This window comes from Parus major, chromosome 3 (assembly GCF_001522545.3).
Source record: "Parus major isolate Abel chromosome 3, Parus_major1.1, whole genome shotgun sequence".
In the NCBI taxonomy this organism is placed as follows: Eukaryota; Metazoa; Chordata; class Aves; order Passeriformes; family Paridae; genus Parus; species Parus major.
Window position 1 is genome coordinate 35,367,918 of NC_031770.1, and position 7,003 is coordinate 35,374,920.

Consider the following 7,003-nt stretch of genomic DNA (forward strand, 5'->3'; position numbering starts at 1 on the left):
CACAGCCATTGATGAGCTCCCCTCTCAGTGCCTCTTCTCGGGGCTGAACAGGCCCAGCTCCCTCTGCCTTTCCTCCTAAGAGATGCTCCAGTGCCTCAATCCCCTTTGTTACCCTCCACTGGAGCCACTCCAGGAGCTCCATGTCTCTCTTGTCCTGAGGGGCCCAGGACTGGACACAGCAGTCCAGATGTGCCTCACCAGGGCTGGGCAGAGGGGCAGGATCACCTCCCCTGGCCTGCTGGCAATGTCCTTCCTAATGCACCCCAGGATTCCATGGCCTTCGTGGCCACCAAATGCAGATGACCCCCTGACTCTGTTCATTGTTAAAGCCCTGGTCATTTCAATTTATTTTTTAAACATTCACATGGACTTTTCAACCCTCCCATTTTCCTCCAGTGTCTGCAAATACTTTTCCACTGAAGTTTTTCCAACAACTCCTTCCTAGATTGTCTAGCCAGTTTTCCTAGGTTGTATATCTTTAAGGGCTAAATTGTATCAGAAATTTTCTGATCTTTTCTTTAGTAAAAAATGCAGACTTACAAAAAATGGCTTGTGAATTAGATCTGTCATTGTAATATCAGCTGATCAGCTGATACAGCAAGCCATCATTTATCTTACTAAGTGTTACTACATATATTGCTACATAATATATTGAGCATAAATAACAAAATTGTAACATGATTTTGATGAATAAACAGCTTAATTATTATTTCTAGCATCAAACATTGGCAGGTGTGTTTATCAGCCTCTGTTTGGTGTGAGACAACATGCCAGAAGTTCTCTTGAAATATTTACACTTTCACATTTTATTTTTCATTGCTTGTTTGCTGTAACCTAAAACTAAACTAAACTAAACTAAAACTAAAAATTAACAACTTTTGATGTGAACTTTTCACTAGGAAGAATTTCTCAGTAAAGCTATGCACTGCACAAGTGCAGACCCTTGTAAAAAGTACTAGCGTACTAGTCCAATTTCGTGCTAGTTGAGAGACAATAATTCAGCAGTAATGGCTTTTTTGCATACACGAAAATCAGTTTGTTGCTGCTGCCAAGCTAAACAAACTGTGGCCTCTCTCCAGAAAAAAAAGAAAGGAACTCCTTATTTGAACCCAAGATGTTGTTGTAAGTTTATCTTAATGAGGTGGTTATAGTCTTCAGCACTCGTTTTTTAATTATTTGGAGGAATCCTCTTGGACCCAGTGAAATGGCATAGTAGGATATTTATCTGGGCTAGAAAAATCCAATTATCAGAAACAAGTAGGCAGCTTTTCCAAACAACATCCATTACATTCTGCAGGATCCCAGTTTTAATTAAAAGAAACAAAGCCCTGGTGTTCTGGGTACAAAGAAGAACTCCAAACTTTCCGGTCTGGTTCAAGTTCAGCTGCCAGTTCTGTCTTCCCCTGGCTTTATCTATATTCAAAGTCACACCAATTTAACTCCCAAGCAGTTTTTAATCACAGTTAATGAAATAGATGCTAACTGCTGCAGAAATGCACTTAATTTGATTTAAATAAGGTTTATAGCAGCCTAGTTAATTGAGTTTATCACCACCTTCAACTGCTGTATATAACTTTTAAAACTGAATAAAAAGTGTCTTCAGATTATATGTCTAAATTTAAATTATACAGCACAATTTTGAAAGTAAATGTTTCCTATGCCAGGGCCCCCCAGTTTTGGGAGGGGATTTAGACAGCCAGAATAGCCATGGAAAGAGCAAAAGAACTCCACAAATCACCAGCTTGGGGCTGGGGATCATCAGGGCCTAGGTTTGCACTCAGAGCTGCCCCTTGCACTGTGAAACCATAGCTGGACATGAATTTAATGTGCTGTTGATACAATCAGGATGAGCTTCAGTGACTAACAAATAAAAGAGCTGCAATGTGCATGAAAAGGACTGGATAAAATATTAAATTAAACCAGTGTGCCATGACAGCATAGCAGCAGACAATTGTTTTGAAAGGCTGGCAGGCATTTCTCTTTTATACACCAGGAAAAAACTGAAGTTATGTGCACATTGAATAATACCTGGTGCTAAGGAGATACAGCTCCTATCCAAAGGAGCAAGAGTTCTAAATAAACTTTCTAAATTGCAAAAGGAGAGATTCACTGATTTATAAAAGAATAGTTCAAAGTCATAAACTGCCCTAATGATGATAGGATAACTTACTCTGATGGGTACATTCTTCTGCTAAAACAGAAAAATAATTTCCCTATCCCAGATGCAAGCAAATCTCGTATTTTGAGATTTTTAACTAAATTACTTACTCTCACATTATGTTGATAATGTATCCTCAAATTCAGCTAAACACATTTACCCACAAACAAATAGAAATCTTTTTAATAAGGATGTCTATTTGAAATTAATGTCGTGGGTCATGAAAAGCTAATCTGATTTTAAAGAAAATTATAATCTGATATGTTTAACAATATTTTTGCCCTTGCCTGTTCAACCACACATGCATCTCAAATTATTTTGCCTATATTTGGGATTTCCCTTTTATCAGCAACTCTGAGCACTTCTTTATATAACCCATAGGCATTGAAGCCAAGACACTATTCATTATTTTAAGAATCTAGCAGATAGGACAAAAGTCCTACAGCAATATTGAATAAAAGTGATTGCAGTGAAAGAAGTTGCACAAATGAATAACTGAGGAGTTTTATTCAACTTAACTTCATTAAAATTAATGTGTCCAGAGACTTCACCAGCACCACTGCCAGGGGCTAGCAGTATCACCCATCCATAGCCCAGGTCACAAGTGAAGCAGCTCCTATCATATTTTGTGGCTCAGATCACCTAAATTACCATATTGCATGTTTTCATTTGCTGCTGGGCTTCAGTCTAGGAAAAACAAACTCGTTCCATTGGCAACGAAGCCCAGAACGTTTTCTCTGAAAACCAGCAAGAGTGCACATTAGCTAGCTAACTATATTAATTAGTAGCTCCTTAAAGACATCCCTCAGTCTCAGCTCTCACCAGGCAGAAAAGAGCTCACCTCTTCCTATGTCACACACCATGAGAAGGGTGGCCAGAGTGTTATGACCCAAGATGACATGTAGCTTTACAGGACTCCCAGTTCCTCCAGAGTAACTGAAAGCTGCATTTACCTTTCCTTCTTCCCTGCAGTATTAACTTTTGACTTGATTAGGAAAGTGTAAATGTCAAAGGTGAGATCCGAGTTGGTGTCAGCTGGAGTAGGTCCATATAAGACAGGGAAGAAGCTCTGCTGGTGTACATCAGCTAAGCATCTGACCAAACTTCCATGGCAGGGATGTCTCCTCTGGTTCTTTTTCTTTTTCTCCTTTTCTCTCTCCTTCATTCCTTATTTCTCTTTCTTCCTTCCTTCCTTTCTTGATTTCCTTCTTTCTTTCTTTCTTGCTCTCTTTTTGTCTCTCTCCCCCTTTCTCTATTTCTCTCTCCTTCTCTCTATTTTAATCTCTTTCCCTCTTCCACGTTTCCTCTCTTTCCTCTTTTCTCTCTTTCTTTCTCTCTACACAACGGATATTTGGGTGTTTTCTGACTTCTGCAATGGCACTGCAGGAATTACCACTGCAAATCAGAGGGCCAGTGTACCAAGTCCACTCCCCTTTCCCGACAGCTGTCAACACCAGGTGTTGTAGAGGACAAGGAAGGAGGCACGCTCAGCAGTTCCCACCACGCTGTGGAGCGCTCAGTTGTGAACGCAGCGAAGAGAGAGGACACAGACCCCTTGCACACAGATAGATTACTTCAGCTCTCTGGAATATTTACTTTTCTTAGGTAAGTACCTGATCTGATTTTGGATTTTACTAATTTTGTCTGTCAATTATATTCTTAGAGTTCTCCACCAAACTGACATTCATTTTAGTGTTTCCTGTACATATGCTCAGTGAAAGTAATGATCAAATTCATTTAAAAATACCTTTGTGTCATTATCTTTTTAGGAAAAGATGCTGAACTGATGTCTAAACTATATTTGACTGCATGTATCTGTAGTATTTCACCTTGCATACACCTTCTCTTCAAACCTTAAGCAATATAGTAATCTCCACTTTTCTTTCATATGAAAGGCTCTTAATTCCCTTACTTCTATTTTTATATTTTATTTGTCTTTTATTCTAATTGAGATTCTCATTATTGAACTACCTATTCCCAGTTCTTTCTCTTGATTTTTTTAGTTCTGTTTTTTAAAAACCCACCAAAAAATTTCTAAGATAACTAATTACATGAAAGTGATGGTATTGCAGAGGCTATTACACTCTGGAGCAATGTTCGTAGCTTGAACAAGGTAGCATTTTCTGAGAATACACTTTGAAGCAGCTAAGTTTCATGGGAAAATGGAAAGAACTTAATTACACTGGAGTACAATGCTATGTTGTCACCCTTACCATCATATTTAATAGCAGAAAACTGTTTGATAGTTTTTGTCTCAGAAATAATTGAAGTGTTACATCACTTTCAGATACAAGCAATTTTTTTAACTCCTTGTTTATAAAAAAATGTAATCTCAAGTCAAAAAGTTTGGAAAATATTTGAGAATACTGATTACATCTGGGAAACAGTTTGGAAAATTTGGTTTCCAAAGAAAACTCAGCTTCAGAGTTTGACCGTATTATTTTTAAAAAGTAAGAGATGCCAAACCAACACTTTGTATTCATTCTGAAAGCAACTGTGCTTTCATTTTTCCTGTCCACTGAAGGAATTTAGAAACCATCAATCCGCACATTTCAAGTCTTTTTTTCTCCATTCTAATAAGCATGTAATTTAAGAAGAACTACATTAAGACAGCAAAAAGCAAGTGAGTAATTCTTACAGTGTGGATTGCAGATGATTTAGAAGTACATGAAAAGTGGAGTCCACCTAATGCTTTTAGATAAAAGCATGCTGAAAAAACAGTTCCTCTTTTTCACTCCCACAACATTTTTCTAGGGTGACTGGGGCCTTTAATAAGAAAAAAAATCCCTGAGAAGCACTGAGTTCCCCCAAAACATCTATTTTGACAGAGAGAAGTTGTTATGACAGCATTATCACCAGAATGCTTTTTGCTCTCCTCAGGCTCTCATGACTTTCCCAACAATAGGAAAGCTCACCATTACCTCAATAGGTAATGAAAGACCACCATGGCCACTTGAAGAGTTAGGCTGAGTAATTTCCTGAGAAAAAGACAACTTGTGTCTGAACTTTTTCATCCTAGAAAGGCAGGATGACTTTTCAGTGTTTTATTGATGATGATGATAATGATAACAATGATTACTATTATTACTATTGTTTCATTCACATTATACCCATGCTTAAGATGTGCTGCAGGGGAAAGAGCCCACAGCAGGGGGACCAGTGAAGAGCCAAGGTGTCTCCTCCATCTCCTTGCCTGTTGTGATCACCTGCACCCAGGGTGGGCATGTCAGAGTGACCCAGGTGGTGTCTGCACTTGAACTGCACCCAAATTCCAGAGAAGTGCAAAACCTTCCCTCCCTTGGTTTTGGAGACAGCAGTGGGGATTTCTCAGCTGCAGGAACACCCAAACAATAAGGCTGGCAAATGCACAGACAGTATATTTAATTTCCCGTGGGAGTTTTGCTGCTGTGGGAATGTTGTACAGGCAGATATGGCAGAGGTATTGCCAAGGCTTATTTAATCTGATTACAGTGCCTCATTACTGACAAACATCCATTCCAGTCCATGGAAGGTGTAGGCTATTTTATAGTGGCCCTTGTGGCTCTCATTTATTTTCTCCGGAGTTTGATCTTGCTAGGTATTTGAACTAGATGCCGTCAGGCAACAACAATTGCTTATTATAATATAATAAAGGAGGAAGGTTAAGCAGGAAGTGGAAAATTCCTGTACAGAGCCTTAGCTGAACAGGAAAACTGAAAGAGTAAAGTATGCAAGGTGTAGATGTAGATGTGTCCATCTCTCATATATATGTGTGTATAGACTGACATAATCTATATATATGGTCAGAGTCCATAATTAAGCATAATTTATTCCTATTTCTTCCTACATCAGAGCTGGGTTTTCTTAAAGCGCTTTGCCTTTGTAAGACCATTAGGTGTTCACAATGGTCTTTTTCTTCAAGACCTTCTTTTCACAAACAGATTATGCCACTCTGTGAAACTTAAAATTAGGGGTAGGAGAACTCTTCCAAGGAGTCACAAGCCTACAGTCACTGCCCTACAGTCACTGCCCTACAGTGCCTGGTAGGGAACAGTAGTGATGGACTATTTACTGCCATGCTTGTTTCTGATCACTGATGAATGATCATGAAGTTCACAGTGTCATTTTTCAATATGACAAATTTGGGGATAAAATGTCTACCTGTAATTTTACTCACTTTATCCTTCCCTATGGGTCTTGTGGGGCAATGAAAATTCCAGGATTGTGAGTACCAGCTTTCCCCCAGCCATGCTCAGACACTGTGCTCATGCATCCAAGACCACAACAGAGGTCCAGCTGAGCTTCCCAAAGCTCTTGAGGATGACAAACACTGGTCTGCCACATGTTAAGATTTCCTGCCTCTTCTGGTTAACATGATGGAAGTAAAAAAAGGAAGCACTGCAAGACAAAGAGAAAATAAAACCACAAGAATGGCCAACCTGCAGCCCACAGGTGATATGAGAAGGCCTTCTGTCAGACGTACTATTAGTAGTGAGAAGAATAAATATCGGCAGGACAGTTTTGGATTTAGCAATTGTAATTAAAAGCAGGAGGCTGCAGTAGCAGCAGCAATGTTGTGAGTCTCCCTAGCACATTGTCTGTGTGCACACAGTGAGCTAATGAAGCAGTCCATATGTTTTATCACTGTCAGCAGAGGAGGGCTATGGAGGAGTAATCTCGGGAACAGGATTATGCTGAGTGGGATGAAGAGGTTTTGTACAACAAGTAGGGATTTCAGGAGAATATTTGGTATGTCACATGAGTCTTACCAGAAGCTGTAGGTGAGCAGGTTTGAGTATACATATGGCAAGGTAGGTTAGAACTAGCTGAAAGTGATTGAACAGGTTCTTTTACAGAACTAGCAGG